This window comes from Bombus bifarius, unplaced genomic scaffold, assembly GCF_011952205.1.
Source record: "Bombus bifarius isolate JDL3187 unplaced genomic scaffold, Bbif_JDL3187 scf7180000009125, whole genome shotgun sequence".
Classification (NCBI taxonomy): domain Eukaryota; kingdom Metazoa; phylum Arthropoda; class Insecta; order Hymenoptera; family Apidae; genus Bombus; species Bombus bifarius.
This window is the reverse complement of record NW_022884914.1, coordinates 5,856,328-5,874,359: the sequence shown is the minus strand read 5'-3', so window position 1 is coordinate 5,874,359 and position 18,032 is coordinate 5,856,328. Positions and strand designations below refer to the sequence as shown.

Sequence of the window (18,032 nt, the reverse complement as noted above, 5' to 3'; positions counted from 1 at the left end):
TGTCTAATATAAGCCTCTAATCCTGATTGAGGGACATCTTTTGGATGCATTATGTTTAATACCAAGCTATTCGGGGCACCTAATTTACTAATTTAGAATGGCCTCGAACAATCTTAATTAAGCTATTTTATGATATGTAGGAAGAGATATTTGAAAAATTTTACTTCCTAAAAGATTAAACGTAATCAGAATAAAATGGAAACCTATCTAACTTGATAACTAAGAAACTCATTAACGGAAGAGACCGTAACGCGCTTCACACGGAATGGCAACTCTCATCTTTTGTGAACCGTAGGAGGATTAACAAGCGATCGAGTATATTAAAAATGACTATAACTTGATACTTAAATCTGATTCCTTCTATATATTCTTTTTTAACTAGTAAAGCTAAATACAATTGTTACGGGCAATGGTTAACGGGAAAATCTGCAGAGAGGTTGAAGTACGACTAATCGGATTAATACAATCAAATCGATTTTCCAACTCGTCGATTTTCTTTATTATCCAGATTTGTTTTAATTAGCCGTCTTCATTATTCGAAGGACTTGTATCAATCAGCGATATTGATCAATATAAAGTCTGTTAGTTAATTATAAAAAGTAGAGATTTGAGAAATGGAGAAAAGGAGAAATAGAAATGGAGAGAAATATTAGAGAATATTTCGAGGTTTAAATAAATTTGAATGCTTAGGAGTTTAGAGAAATTCTATAATTAGAGCATTCAGCTTCTTTGAAGTTAATCTACCCTGTGTAACAAACTTTTTCCTTAATATTAATTTAGGAAACGTATATATAGTCATGAAATTTCAGTAGCATTTTAAAAATAAATCTTAATTGTTTCAAATAAAGAATTCATTACATTTTAGTATGGATGATTTGTGCGAATCAGAATTTATTCTATTCTATACAATTTTTTGCGTCGAACTCTCTATGACACGATATCTGCATTTTTATAAATTTCATTGCGCTTTTACATAAATCCTCAGGTTATACGCATGTCAATACAAAAATGTATTCGATGCTCGTATATCATATATGCAGCCATTTTAAAATAAAATATCGATTCCGCGGCAAGACAAAAGCAACGCGTACAACCATCACACAAATATTGTTTTTGGAATCGGTGAGGATGCTACCGTATGATTGATTGGATTAGAACGATTGAGCCGATATATGAGCCTGGATTTTTCGTTTGTTGGATGTACCTTTTATCGGACTAAACAATCCGGATTATCAACTCTACAATTTTTATATAAATACGGCTGTTTCAGCGATTTATTTAATATACGAGAATCGTTTCGGACGCGTATGTAAACTTAAAATTTAAAAACTTAAAATCATCCCTAAAAATTGCGGCTAGAAAAGGAGTGGCCGACCAACCGAGTAGATAGTACTTCGAGCCCTAAATTTGAAGGACAATTTAAAACAACGTATGAACAGTTCATATTTTTTGATTGATAAATATATATTTATCGTTTGTTAATAAATTCATCTTTAGTGGATTTGGAGTTCAAATTAGAATTACTATGTAACTATAATAGGTACAGTTATCTCGATTAAAACCATATGAGTACCTTGCATATTACGATATAATTTTCATACAATATACTACATCCTAATTAAAATGAAAATTTAATTTATTGTCCTGTTTAAATTTAATAATTTACTCAAATATTTGGATCTCGCACAAGAAACAAACTGTATCGGATACACAGATTTCAAATGCAAGGTTAAGTAGCATGTAACACTTGCGAAACATAAATTGCCCTATTTAAATAAACAATCCTTTAATTACATAGCCCGACACGACTAAAAATAATTACAACCTATTCGATCCGATATTGTTACGAATTACGTGCGACCATGTTGTTCTCTGTATTCATAATGATTGTAAATTTGTGTGTCACTGAATGTATAAATACACGAAGATTTGCAATCACCGCATTTACACAGGCCCGTTATAGGCGGTCATAGGTAGTCCATGTAGCAAGGACTTTTTCCAAGAATGTACTACGATAAACCAGAATATCATCCATCAAACGGCACTTTCGTTTTTCTTTCCAATTCCTACGACTTTTTACGATAAATCTACGCTTTTAGACTGCACTTGGAAATTTAAAAAAAGAACGTACATACAATTGTTTATTTATCCAAAGGAAATTTTAGGTTGATGGATTCGATGAAACACTCCCAGTTTGGGAATCATAATGCATAAAATTTACGGTGTATATATATATAACTTTTTATGATTTCTAGATAGGAATCATAACAGTAAATGGGTTAAGTTATCGTTCGTAATAAAATAGAATATCGATAAAGCCGTATCGGTATTCCGGGAATCAGTGTTCTACTCTCTCTCGCGTCTTCAATAAGTTTCCTACGCCCTTCTGACTTCCACTGGTTTGTTTTTCACCCTATCGTAACGAATCGGTAATCGCGAAGCCACGCACCAGAAGGTCGTAAAAAGCTTGAACAGCTGAGTTCTACCAAGGTCTCTTCATTCTTCTTATCTAGTGGAGCAAGGTAGCGATGATCGCATGACGAAGGTGATAATGTGCGCAAGTTTGGGCGTAAACTCGATTTACGGCCCATTCGTTCGAGAATCGCGGTCTCGAATGCCATAGCATCTCTGCGTGCACGCCTAAGTGATTGATGCTAGCGAATTACGTCTTTACCCGCCTCTTAATATTCGTTTGCAACAGGGTGAACACGGTCCAGCCTGCATTTTTTAGTAGTAGCAAAGCTCTCCGAGGCCATTTTCTGACCCATCCCCGCCCACCATCTTGATGTATATCGCTCGGTGTGCGGTGCAACAGTTACGAGAGTTACGAGTCGTTTCGCAAGAGGATATTTTATTTTCGTCGACTAAGAGGGAATAGTTGAGAGGAAAAAGCTCGAGTTACTTTTACAGTCGATGTAGGCGCCAGCTATTTCAACGTGGAAATCGTTGAGACGCAGTCGAGGGATACGTAACTGGTGCAAAGGTAAAGCTAAATAGTTCAATAGTTCTAAATTATTTTCTGCTCTCTTTGTATCATTACGTAACGTATCAACTTGAGTTGCTTGTAATTGCATCTCTTCTTATAACTGAGTTTGACTGAGTTCGAAACTTAATTATTATATTATGGGAAGATTTCAACTACAATATATGCAATTAACACATTCTATACTGAAATTACAAAGCTTGGACATTCCTAGGTGTTCTTACCAAAAATGCTGTAAAGGATAAGGCTCTTACACGAGACCACTAAGTCAGTTTATAAAATTAGTTTATGTCCATTTAATTTTAATTTCTTTTATGAAATCCATCCGTCCTATTAAAATACTTTGTACACGATAACAATCTTGACACCTTACAATACACGATACCTCTGTCTCACATACAGACTGGCTCTTTAAAATGGTATCCGTCAGCGATAAATTTCCGTGCAATACCCTTTACAGTTGTTCTTTCCACAGGACGTTACAGTATATCTCCACTTTAGATTTATTGGGTGCTGAAATTCTTCACTTAACTCGCGAAATTAAAAAAGAAAAGGAGAGTTGGAAAGAGTATAAAATTCGTAACGCATGATTTTTCTTAAACTAGGTCGCTATTTTAATAAAGTTTCATATTCAGTCATATCCGGTATCAATGGAGTCCCTATTGAGTTGGAATATTATGACAAAGCATTGGAAACATCGAGTCCCGGAAGTCATTACATGCTCGGAAAACGTGCTGCATGGCTTTCCAGTGATATTTCAAATTGCCTAGTCATATGGTCCACCTTCCATTTGCGCAAATTCCCCGCCATACAGCCGTTCAATTATCGATTATCCTAGCTTTTTTCATCTTCCGCGTGGATTACATGCCAGCCTTGACCCTCGCATCCCGGTTGCGTAGGTGGCAAGGTTATATGGGCTGGTTTGTGCGTTGCACAGACACCTTACCATGGTAACGCGCAAATTTTTACCCTCTGCACCTAGTTCCAATTAAGCGGAACTTCACGAAGTATTTATGATAAACGTCCAGATTAAAGAGATATATTATATGTAAAGAGAGTTCAAGTAGATACAATAAGATGATCGAGTTTCACGGTACTGATGCAGGTTGGAATTCCGTCAATTTCTCTGTTATAGTTTAAAGTAATTTATTTTCTATTAATTTTTCTATTACAGTTCTCGAAACAATTGCTTGATCATCTATCACCCTTGTTTAATTTTTATAAAAATATTTTAGTCAATGAAATTATTGATAAATTTCTTCATCTTGTCGAATGAAAAATATTCTGTCGATATAAAATTTAAGTCAATATTTGCAAATTTCACAAATATAGGATTTCATCTCTTTCGTGACTGAACTGTTTTTTAATCAAATTACGACTCTAAAATTCAGCTACAGTGGTTATGAAGAAACGAAATTGGAACGATCCCTTTTTGATAGAAAACTCGTGATAAGACGATATTGGCCAATCGATCGAGAAATACAAAATACGAGCTATGTTTGAATTGGATATTTCAGATAGATTTTCATGACCATGACACGTGACGCACTGATCACTGTGTGACGAAATGTTCACGACCCTGACCTTACCTTTCTAACGTGCGCTGTAATCTACAAGAGGTTAGCTGGACTGTCACGTTTCACTTGCATCATCTGGGACATCGAACAATTTGATCGGCGACCTTTCGACCTACTATATTTCGTTTGTTCTTCGTCACGATTTTTCTGAGACCTTTAGGGACGATAATAAAAGTAGATTCGATGTAATTCGATTGATTCGATTTAATCTGATATCTTGGATTTTATGTAGATAACTTGAAGAAGAATATTTTACAATATGTCAAATATTATTCATATTATATGTACGTATATATATATATATATTGTTATACCGACAAAGTTTGGAAAGCGTAATTCTTCAACTTAATTAATTGGTAGCTTAATTGGAAGAAGCAATTTATGGAATAGCGAATTTGGATATTAATTATTGTGCGCGAGAATTTATGAAGTGAATATAATTTAATTCCGTTGTCTTTGTAACACGACATGAATATGTAATGAGTTGTTAAACGAATAATAAGTCTTTGCCTTTGTAAATAGTAGTGGATGATATATTGTAAAAAAAGAAAAGACGAATTCGTATAAAATTAATCAGCGATGTATAGTGAGAAAAACAATCATATTTTATTGTTAAAAAATATTTGTTTTTCGTTATACTTTGTATCATAATCAAAATATTGATTTTTATTACTTAAATTGTTTGCAATATCGAGAAGTATATTAAACAATAGATAAATGATTTAAAAGAAAAACTACGAAGTGCTATTTATCTTCCATTGAAAGACAATTTTAGAAAGTTACATAAAATATTAGATATGATAATGCAGTCATTAAAACTTGAGAAAGAAATTACTTGAAATTTCTCATGAAGCATTATCGTTAATCGAAAACCAATAACGAACAGTAAAATACCATTTATTATTTTCAGGTTATATATTTCACATTGAGAGACAATTTCAAAAAGATAGAAGTACTAAATATTGCAATACAATCAATAAAATTTGATAAAAGATAACTTGGAATTTCTCATAAAATATTCCTGTTAACTGACAATCAACAATAAACTCCAAAATGTTATTTATCATTCCCTCGTATATATTTTTCATCAGAAAGCAATTTAACAAAAATTATATAAGACATTAAAAAGTATTAATTAATATTATTAAAGTATAGTATTTCTAAATGCTCTCAAACTGAAATCTATCATTCGCTCTATTACAATTTATATTCGTTTGAAATTTCACTTGCATGCGATATTGGACACGATTCGAAAGCATCAACGGCGCGAAGTCGTGCGTGTAATCGAGCCAATTAAAATTCAAACGCGGGTCACGCGACAGATTTGTACCTTTTCGTCCGCACGAGAAACGATAATCACAGAGATGAAGAAGATTTCAATGTCGTATGCGGATGATGTTAACACTGTCAACTTATCGTCGAAGAATAATCCAGGAACGCCCCGAATATCCAAGAACGACTCTGCGGAGGAGGAACCTGTCGAGTCGAGTTTCAAACCGTGGCGCGTGTTTATCAATCATGTTGACAGCTATCACGGCAGAAAACTGGTCGATGTAAGCGTGAAAAGTTCACATTTGAACTTTATCAAAAGTTTTCATTCAAAAAAATTTATGGGGTCACTGTAATTTTACCAAAGATTTAATGTTAGTACAGCATTTAGATAGAATAATTTTGATACAGGTTATTACGAATGAGGTTATTATGATTTTGCCAACGATGAGATAAAAGTAATTTTTGTACGAGATATACACGTGAAACAAAATTTTTTCAAACCACGTGCAGTTTTTTTTTCAGAAAAACTCTTTATATTTTGATAAAATGCAAATCGAATTTTCATTTGAAAATAATTTTGTATTTGAACTCCACTCGCGATCCTTTAAAATTTAATTCAGTTCCAAGAAATATTAATCCGGCGATAAAAGTGTTAAATTTCTGATAAAAAGCTTTTATTTCATCATAAAAAGGTGTGACTATAATGATGTGGAAAGCGTGCTATAAACTAGCACATAAATAAAAAATATGCCATAAAAATATACATGTTATAAAATATACATACTTCTTCCTACATAAAAACTCATATATATCGTTTTGCATACATTCTGGTTGATGGTTGCATGCATTTATATAATATACCGGGTGTTCCGCTTAATCTCGATAGTCATGAAATATTTCAATTTAATAGTACAGTAAGGAATAAGCTCAAAGAAGTTTTAGAATGATAAATAATATCTTAAGATTCGTTTCAGAATTTTAATGTCAATTTTTTAAATATACAATACAAAACCTATATCGTTTTCCATTCCATAAAAACATGGAACAGATCATAATAAAATAAACTCAACGACATTCCATAATGTATCGTTTTATTCTAAACTTTTAAAGCGAAACATTTAGTTCCTCTTCAAATCGTAGAGACCATAAGAATTAAACTAAAAACACACATTTTAACATGTACTGGTATTGATTAATCATTCGAAATAAAAACACAAAGAAAAATATTATGAATTGAGGATTCGAAAGATATGCAACTATCGAAGGTCGAAAGAAGACAAGGTGGAGAACTAAGGTGAAAGAGTAAGGTCTCAGACTTTCTTTCATAACACCCCATATGCATGTCTCATGGTATCGATTTCGAATTAGTTCTAGCATATCCTCTTTAAACATCCTCCAGGTAGAATCTTTTTTTAACAACCGAGTGCAACGTTGGTTCCCCTTTGCCGGATAAGTGCTTGCAAATTACAGGCAAATTGTGTGTCAGTGAATTTGCGGTCGCGAATTGATCGATAGTCGTCGGTAACATCTAAGCGACTGGAGCTTACTTTCTCCGCGGCGCGTTCAAGCAATTAAGTAGAAAATGCAAATAATTCTCGTGACTGTGTACCTGGGACAAGGTGCGATATGACTTGGACAGATACGGTATAATTTAACGTAACCTCGAATAAGGATTTCACATGCATTTTAGATCAAATGGTGTTTTCCACAAGATATGGGTTTGCGGTCCTTTATTGGGCATCCTGGTACAAGCTGTGCGTAAATATTCCATCAGGAGACCGTAAATTATTGAGCAAATTTGAGCATCGTGTGTTCAAAATTTAAGGAAGAAGGAATTGAAATACCGAGCGATTTTAGAGAAACGAACTAAGTTGAAATTAGATATGTCATACAGTGGAAAATTATTATAAAATATTCTGAAAACATTGTTTTCTATATAGTGGTATGGTATCATGGTATTCTATATAGAATTTAGTCCAATTTTATTCGAATATTGTTCGGGTATTACGCTAGGTTAATTATCAATTACCAACGTAATGCGGGATTTCATTCTAGATTTTCATTAAATCTATGAAATTGTTTATGAAATTAAAATATCAACAGTAGGAGTTTGAGGAATTTGTTAATATTTTAATACCTGCGTGAAATAATTATGTAGTTGGGATCGTGGTAGTTCGCGAAAGATGGATTATTCATGTACCGTGCATACGTGACTGTTGTGCAGAATCTCGTGAATGGTGAATGAATTTTCAATCGACAATACTGTTCGTTTAACAGGAAACGGAGTTGAGATAAAGGAAGGACACCATTTTGCTTCCTATGCTCTAATTTTTCTCTATTCTTTAGGAAGACAAATTAATTGGTGTGTCCGTATGTGATTCACCGATCTTTAAATTCACTCAAATGACAAAAGATTTATATTTTGATACCAAAACTTTCAGACCTATTATAATATATATGTAAATGAACAAAACATAAAGAGTTTTGAGCAAATTTTCTAGAGAAAAGTTTATCGCTCTTATTATAATCCAGCAATGGATATATTTTATCCCCATACTTTGTTTCGTACTCATAAAAAACGACGGAAACATAAAAATCGTCGATACAGACGCAATATCTATAATGAAGCTATTATCCGCATTAAAGAGGCTACGATTCCACATTCTAAACAAGATCGTTCTACGTTGCCTGCTAAAAATAAATCAATCAATTATCTCATACATATAGATCGCATCAAAACGTACTATAATTATTTTTAATGTAGGAAGCAACAAAAAGAATGTTCCCATTCAATTAATTTAGTACAAGCAGGAAGTATACTGAGTTTCACAGCGAACCGCTTAATTGTAGCGCGCGCGTGAGCATACCTATACAATCAAATTTCCATGCGAACTACTCTTCCTAGAATAAATTACGCATCTCTTTTAAAGGTAACAATCGATAGGTCATTATTCTTGTACCCATTCGTGCCCCCTGGCCATGATATAATTCGATTCTCGATTGGTGACCCGTCAAAAAGTCGAACGAGAGAAACTACAAATCGAATTTCTTGCGCCATAAACTTGGGGAACACGATCGAAAAAGGTCAGTTTCAGAGCCAAATACCGTTAATTAAATGGCCTTTTGACCGATTAGATTTAATCGGGAATCCCGTCGGAAACTGCTAACTACGCTCATTTTAAACGGAAATCGCTCTTTTTGCTGCGTCATTGATACACCGGATGCAATAATCGTCTTTCTATCAGCGTAGCGCAATAAAGTTCTTTGATGAAAGGTCCTTTCCCGAAACTGAAGTGAAAGATCGATACATAAGATAACGCCGAACTGGTGATACGAAACGGAGAGATTTATGAAGTAGAATGAAGTTTTTTTATCAAGATTTATCGTTTTTACTGTTGAGATTGGAAATTTATGCATCCTATGCTTTAAACATATTATTATGCATATTGTGCGCCAATTATATACAAAATTTGAAAGCTGAGTGGTTAAACCAATTATTTTCACCTCCTCTTAGCTTAGCGGGTATTATCATACATAATCGAAACCCCGTGGGAAGAGAAGATGCATGACGAATTACTCGTCGCCGGATGCTCTGAATTTACATCCTCCAGGCAATACTATTAAAACACTAAGATGTGGATGATATATATGTTTGTTGGATAAAAAATATTTCTTCCGTCATTCCATATTATTTCATACTTCACTCCTTAAACAGATGGAAAAGAATACAAACGGAAGAAAGAGAACAAAATTTAATATGGAAAAAATATCACTCTATATCTTCTAGTTATTTTTTCATACAGAATCACTTGCTATCGTATCATGCTTTCAGTTTAGTAACATTATGCGGATCGACGCCCGTACACACGTAGCATCTTTCTTTTCAACATCGCTAGCAATTAAATTCTTCTTTCTCAGCTCTTATCGGATCGTGTATACGTTAATCCACAAGGGGAAGATTTGGGAGAGGAGGAGGAAGAAGAACTGGGAGTAGAGGAGGAGGAGCAAGAGCGAAAAGAAAGGTTTGAACAAACTATGAATCTTGTTGCAGGGGATGTAAAGCTTCAAGATTTAGCGGACTCGCCGAGAAAGTATGAAGTGATTGGAACAATTTCGTCTCCAGAGGTAAACGACACTCGCAACCCCCTTTTAGCGCGATTAACGCTTGACTGCTTTCCCCCCATGCTGCGCCACCATCTACAGTTCCCAAAGACTGGGATTTTTCGGTAAATTTATTTTTCTACACCGTCGCGACAGTCGGGGAAAGTGTTTCTATCGACCCCTTATTCCGTGCAATCATTTCTCGCGGTAGGTACGAAACGATGTTAAACGACCAATTTCGCGATATTCTTTTCGTTCGCTTTCTGCTCATACAAATTCAATGTTCCACTCCCTCGCCAAGTCTCTGGAAGACGCTTTTCTTGTGACCCCCCTCGGTTGGTTATTTGTCAAGTTTTCTTTCGAGTTTCCTTTTAACTCCATTCTAACACTTAAAAATGGTAGGAGAAACCCTCCTGTATATTTCAATTCGTTTTTATTGCGTGGAATTTCTTCCTTTCTGCCCTTTCAGCATTCTGCACCAGAGGACGTGGTTATGATTATAAAAGACGCGAGGAATAGGGATGCGCTTCTGCAGGAGCTGATGAAGTGCGGCATCGTGATATACGATATCACTCAGGATCAGGGACAGGTCGAAGAGACTCGATGGGCACTGAAATGTTAGTAGTCGCGAGAAGTGTCGGTTGAATTTCACGCATTAATCGTATCGAGCTCGCAAACGGCCAGCAATGGCGCGAAAGCTCCGCCCAGATTGTAACGAGTCGTTATTCTGCGAGGAAATTTCAATTCGAATCTGATTTTAAATTCTGCAACGATCCTCTATTTGCCTGGATAATTATTCGTGTAACTACTGAAGAGAGAATCTTGGGTCTGCAGAGAATATATTACCTCACCCTGGAGATAAGCGAACGCTTGATATAAGTAAGAGAACAATGAAGGGAGATGAATACCTGAATTATAATTTCTTCTAAAAACAAAGAGGAGATAAAAAGAGAACGTACGGGCCTTAAAAGACCCCGTGTTAAAAGCCGCAGATGTTCCACCGCGATGCGATTGCTTCGCGTTGACGGTCGTTTTATCCTTGAACCCGTTCCTGTTTCTCGTCACTATATCGGGGATGATATTCGTTTTATTGAGTCTGTGTGCGTGGACATGTATAGGTGCTATCATAATGCGTGGACATGATGATAATGGTAGATCCAGGACGCATAAAGTGTCATATCTATGTTATGGCGTTGAAAGGTCCATTCTCGAAGGTCGAGCCTTCTCTGATATTACCAAGGTAAAAGATCTAATGTTTAACAATGTTTAAGCTACAAGGGTTTCGAGTTACATAGTCTGAATTGTATGGAACTGATAAAAGTTTTTATGAAACTTAAGGCGAGTGTTCTTAATAGATTTCCTATACATACTTTTTTTCAATTCTTCCGACTGGTTTCAAAATAATAATTGAGGTATTAATGATTAGTATATATTAATACATATTAAAAATTATAATTGATCAGAATTCTGTATAATTAACAATTGAAACAATTTAATATTAAAATATGTAAAAATTTGCTTACCATGTAATAAGATATAATTTTCTACTATAAAATTTCTTTAACAGACCTATTTTGTTATTATTTAAAATCGATATAAATAATACATCTCAAGTACTCGCCCTTTTTACTATAACTTCGCCTCTAATATCCTGCTTACACACTTTAATAAACTTCCAAGACAAACAAAAAGTCATCAAAGTTCTCAATTTCTCATTTTATCCGCTTCTTTTAGACATCGTTCAGCAACTAGAAAAGATGGAGCAAATATCGCCAAAGGCTTTCAAACGTAACAACGAAGTACGAAACTTCATCCTGATATCTACTTTGATGACTTGGGCCAATACAAAACCATTGAATCCGGATGAGCCGGACTTACCATTCACGGAAGAAGACTATAGGAAGAGGAAGCCTCATCCAAACTTTAAGGAGCACATTCAGTGTGAAAAGGAAGTTGTGATAGTAAAAAAGAAAATCAAACTTAAAGACAAGTTGAAAACATTAGTGATTTGTTGCGGAGTGACTTATGGCGACGAGCAGGGTCCTTTGCATCATTTATTCAAGATGGCATGGCAGAACGCACCGTTTCTGCCGATCATTGGAAAAGGAAATAATAATATTCCATTACTGCATATTCGTGACCTATCCAAGTGAGCATGACGATTCATACACATATAATTTCGTGGAATGGTGTACATTAATAGCTCGATAATTCTAATTCCAGTTAAGCATTGAATGAAGTTCATGTTTGCTAGGATTTAACAAATCGCAGGATTAACACGACACCGATATTATACATCGTTTCCGTATATGTACCTCCAATCTAATTATAATATTTCAGTCATTTTGCGTGTTTTCTGCTATATTTCTTCATAAAGTATTAAAAAAAGAAGAGTGATATATTAAATGATACATTTTGTGTTGGTATACAGTGTAGTGCTGGATGTTTTACAAAATTGGCCTCCATTACGGTATATCGTAGCTGCGGAACAAGAGCCGACTTCACAGAGCGCTATTGTCAAGGTATTGTGGCGAAATCTCTTTTGTCGCGTATACTCGATTTATATATTTCTCGCGCTCTGTCATCTGAACTTGCTTTCTACAAATCTTCGAAGTCCCTTGACAGTTCTCTTTTCGCCTACTTTTACATTATTTTACGTGATACTTCATTTTCCTTCTATCTCCTTTCTTGTAGGTTTGAAGTTTTTCACGAGGGTTTCTCGTTTTAATACACTTTTATTATATGAACGATTACATCTTTGTTTCCTGCATAAATTCTAACTGGTTCAATGGTAGAAAATTAGAAGAGGAATTAATTAGTATTTTCAACAAATGTTCTCCTTTTGATTCGCACCTATTAACATTGAAAATTATCTCGAATATCTCTTCCATTATCTTTTGATTATCGAAATTTATACTTTCACGTTGTCCGGGAAAATTTCGATTCTTTTATCAAAATTTAAAAATAAGAAAAACATAAGAAACAAAAAGAGGTTTGATAAATGTATGTTCAATAACCGACAGTCTGAGAAGTGTTCAAGTTTTTAGTTCGCAAGTTAATAGTCCATCACGTGATCGTATACGGTATAAGATGACGGATAGCTTGAGAGTTCAACGCGTCAACAGGTAACAGATGATCTCGGAATGGATATGTCTTGTTACAAATTAGTTCTACTCACAGTTTGAGTAGCGGCATCGTTTCGAGCAATTGCAACAGAAAAGGTGTTGCGTGTTTTATGACATGTTTGTAATGTTAGGAATAACTTGTAAATTAAAAAACTGAATAACTTTGTATTTCAAAAATATGTTTATTAACACCTCTTTAACTCTTCTTCCGACTTTCGTTTATTTCTTGAATCTATCCTCAATAAAAGAGGAATTATATCTTACAATCAGATATTGTATAAAAGTCATTTTCAATTTTGTAGAAATACACGTCTTTCGATCACCTTCCCGATAAAAATAATAATGCGATGTTCAAAATTGTAAACCGTTCTTTCATCGTGATATTCGGTATTTGTCTTATATTTCACCTAATAAAAAAGTAGAAAAAGTTCGAAGTATATTTTTGCTGCAATGTATCATCGAGGCATATATAAAACTGTTTCGTAGAAAATAAGCAGCGCACTAACTACCGGCAAGGTGAAAAAGATCGCGCAGGAGGAAGCTTTCTTACTGCCGGAAATCACGCAACGAACTTACGATCTGATGACGATGAATCTAATAGTCGACCCCGTATATATCACAGACAGAATATCTTGGCATCTTGATACACCGTTTTCCGATAGTATCAATGCCATTGTCAGAGAATATAAAGCAGCGCGAAATCTGAATCCCATAAAAATAATAGTCCTCGGTCCACCAGCTTCTGGAAAATCGAAGGTCGCGCGTTATCTCGCCGATCATTACGAGATTCATTACATCCATGTGAAATCATTGATCGCGGATACGATTGAAAATTTGGTTAGTACAGATGATTTATAAAAAAATATTACACTAATGTTGAAATAACTTTGGATTACATTCAAATTTTTCTTAGACTACTTTCAGTTCTTGTTTAATTTTAACTTAAAAATATCAAAAATTAAGTATTCGACTTTATCGATTATAAGAAAATGATCTAACGTTCCAAACAGTCAAACGAGGTCGAGGAGGCCACGACTGCAGTAGAACAGGACGAAGCGGAGCAGACGCTCGAAGACGCGGACGAGGAAGACGAGGACGTAGAAGAGGATAGAGCCACTAAAGTCGAAGAAATGCAGGAACTGTTGGACGAAATAGAGCGAAACATGCAAAGAACCAATGGTCGTCTCGACGAGCCCCTTTTGAACAAGTTAGTGAAACACCTAAAAAAATATTCGTTGCGAATTGTTTTGAGGGTTCTCAAATTTTCATAGACGTTTGTCATTATTTTGTGCAACAAACGTATACGGATACAGGCTTGCTCGAACTTTGATCGTGTGATGTGGCCGCGAATGCAACTGATGTATGTACATCATGTTATACGTATCGATCGTGCGCATTTGCCACCGCCTAGTGGCAAATAATACGCTAAACGAATTGGACGTTAAACCAAATACATATTCAGAAGGCCGCGTTCATTTAGTTAACTGCTTCGCCCGTCTCTTGTCGTGGCCTATGTGGCAGCAATCGTTCGTCCACACGCAATTTGATTTATGGAGTTGAGATAATCGCGTCATAGATCGAACCACGAGCTTGCTTTAAAGGTTGCTTTTAATGATCGGTATTTCTGTGCAAGAAATTCAATTTCAAGAGAATCTTGTTTCTCGTAGACGAGTATACAGCGTTCACCATATCATAAGACAATGTTTTTCTATGTACGTGATGAATTTATGGGAAGAATACATTTAATATTTTTAAAATTGGCAATAATTTTTGTAATAAGAGGATGCGATCATGAGTTTTTTACGTTATACATTGTTCAAGATCACATAAAACAATTTCAACACTCTGCAACACTTTGTCTCATTTCGATGAGGCTAAGTATCAGTTCATATACACGGACAATAAAAAAATAAGGAATACTCGCTTATTATATTACTATTTCATATTTTAAAACAAAATAAAATTCTTAAAGGGGATACAACTAATCGAAATGTGTTCTAACTGTGTAATGTCATAAAAAGACAATGAAACATTTTCTTCTTTCACTTTCGTCATATTTTCACCATTTACGAGAAGAAACGTTGGATAATAACAACGCAAACACCCTGTACGTGATATCTGTGTTAACAAGATCACGCTATTGACCTATTCACCGTCCTCTTAAAGGCGTATTTTCACCTGTATAACGCGCTCCATGGAGCAAACGACGAAGGTACGCGACTTGTTTCGGGCCAATTTCGCGTTCCTAGCGCAAAATGTGTGTTACATGTTTCTTCGAAGAAATGCGTGCTTGCATTGTGTAACACGTTATGTACAATAGTCTTTCAACTCATATAGCTTGAATTTTAGGTCAAAATTGTTAATAAACATTGCCACGTCTGCATCAAATTGGATTAAGCCGTATTAGCATAATACATGATAGCAAGCACATTGTATATTATTGTGTTTCTATCGCAATATAATATAATGGAGTGATATCCAGACGAATTACGTATATTATGTACAGATTGCATCTTCCTGTTATACAATTTATAACAAGGACTATGAGATGACATTCTGTCCCTAAAATTCATGACTTCTCTTAATCTTCACTTTTGCTTGCATATAATAAAATATATTATAATTCATTACATCTGTTTGATTAGAATAACAGAAGCTTCTCATTGTAAATTGACATTTGGACGTTACTTTGATAATGTACTATTCGTTTAATAATTAATCTTTAATAGAAGCATAAATAGAACGTTACGCTTCCTGGAATTAGAGAATTCCTGAAATCAACGACGCATAGAATATCGCTCAAGGACAACGTTTGATGATGTTCCTTTCAAATGTAGGACATGATCGTAGACGTTTGCGTTATAATCGCATTTCTATGTGCAATGCACACCACGTTGTTTCTCTGAATGCATTCAAGCAAATGCGATGGCATTTGTATGTGCTTTGTGGTGGTCCTTCAGCATTTGAATGTAACCTACTTCATTGAAAATGCCTCTTCTTTTACCACTTTACGATATCATGTTTTATGTAACATGATTTATGAGTCCATAGAACTTACTACGTTAGAAAAAATATACGACCGTCTCGGATGCTAAACTGACAACTGCACTTCCTGTCAATCTCTCTACTTCACTTTCCTGTCTTTGCAATTAATATTCAATTTCTCAAGGAATAAATGACTCACTGCCGTAGCCTTGTTTATTGCAAGCGGATGCCATAAATAACTGAATATTTAAAAACAAATTTTAAAAGATATTTCTCTTTTAACAAATATTTATCTCTCTAAATTTATGAAATTGATCGGAGTAGTTTTTGGACAATCGTTATTGGAATTTTACTCCAAATACGGTAAAGATTGATCGATCCCTGGAGCACGCAGTATTTTATCGGAAATAATGTTCTAAAATGATTTGGGGCCGCTGTGTTATATCATTAAGTCTCGTAGAAATGCAATTTCCTAGCAAATTCAATGTCATCCTGCTCACTCAACTTGCACTAGAACTGCTCCGTAGTCATCCCTAAGCAAACTGAACTTCTGAGATTAGGAAACCCCCTACCCATTATCCTAGTACAGAAATATTGGTTATCGAACTGCGCTGTCAGCGAATGTAATTGCTTCCCACGAGAAGTGTCGATAAGTGTTTTCCCATAGCCAATAATAACATACAGTAAAAGAACATCCAGTACAACATCCTGCAACAATCTTCCGCTATACCTGCGTTCTATATTACGCGGATAAAAACGGGTCTCAATAAACGGCTAGGCTCTACTGGGTGAGATGCAATAAGCTTCCGAAGGAGACCGTAATAATCGAAAGTAGAAAATATATTGTATGAAATAAAAAGGTAAAGTTAATAAAGAAAGGAACAGGACCGTATGGATTAAAGAGAAGACGATGTTTATTAATTTCACGGAATCTTTGAGAATTCACGAATCATTTCGAGCTGTTTATTATATATGCGCATGTAACCGTAGGATAACCGAAAATGTTTCGCGAGCTGACGGTGCCACGCTGAAAGCGTTACGATACGATCGGCGGCGGCGTAACGGGAATGGCAGGCTGTCATGACTTTGTCAGCATTTTCAACAAGACTGTCTTCCTCTTCTTCTATCGACAGATTTAACTGATCTACAAATCGACGAACGTAGAAACGGTTATCCAATCCTGGACTCGATAAGGTTCGAGCAACGCGCAAACAGTTGCAGGAACGATGAAAAAAAGACAGACGTTTTTCATTGAGAAATCCTTTTCTTTTTTGTTGCTTTGTCTTACGGGTTTAACTAGTCTGGGAATCGAACAGCGATAGTCGCGTGTTTTTATGCTCGGCGTAGCTCGCTCGATGCACAGACAGTCGCAAGAGCGACGTCAACAAAAAAGAGCGTAGTTGCTTTGAAACCGACTAAAGAACTTGAGCAGTTTAAGCGCGAACGACTGGGGGGAAAAAGATGGCTATTCGTGATAAACGTTTGACCAGCAAATTAGATACTGACGCGAGAGCTTCGAGGAAGAGCTATTTGGGACAAAAAGGGGAGCTGTGCATGCTGGAAAACAGATTAAAAATTAAAAATAAAACGGGGATGGGTTCCGTACGCGAGAAGATTAGTCGTGCTTTATTTCTATTAAGTTCTAGGGGTAAAGTTCAAACGTTTGACTGTTCAATGTCGTATCTTCAAACGTCGAAAAGATAAAAATACTTTTTCATCTTTTAATCCTATTATTCTTGTAGCTTGAACTTTTATGCTGTACTTATTTTGTTCCTTTCTTCTTTTTATATCGTAGAGATTTACTGCACATCGTCTGTAAGGATCAATGTTATCGACTGTGTTGTATTTCTGATTTCATTATTGTTTCATGTTTATTTTGGTTTCTTTCGATGTTACGTAAAATCCCAGTCTTGGCGAGAGGAAAACAAAAATATCAAAGATACTACATAATATATGTTTTTCAGAGAAAATACGTGGTAAACTGCTTGT

General features: G+C 35.2%; 1 protein-coding gene across 1 annotated transcript in view; it reads right to left on the bottom strand.

Moving 5' to 3' along the window:
• LOC117213640 (synaptotagmin-10-like) overlaps window positions 1-18,032 on the bottom strand; it is a 49,763-nt gene that overhangs the window by 11,561 nt on the left and 20,170 nt on the right. The gene's annotated exons all lie outside the window — the stretch shown is intronic.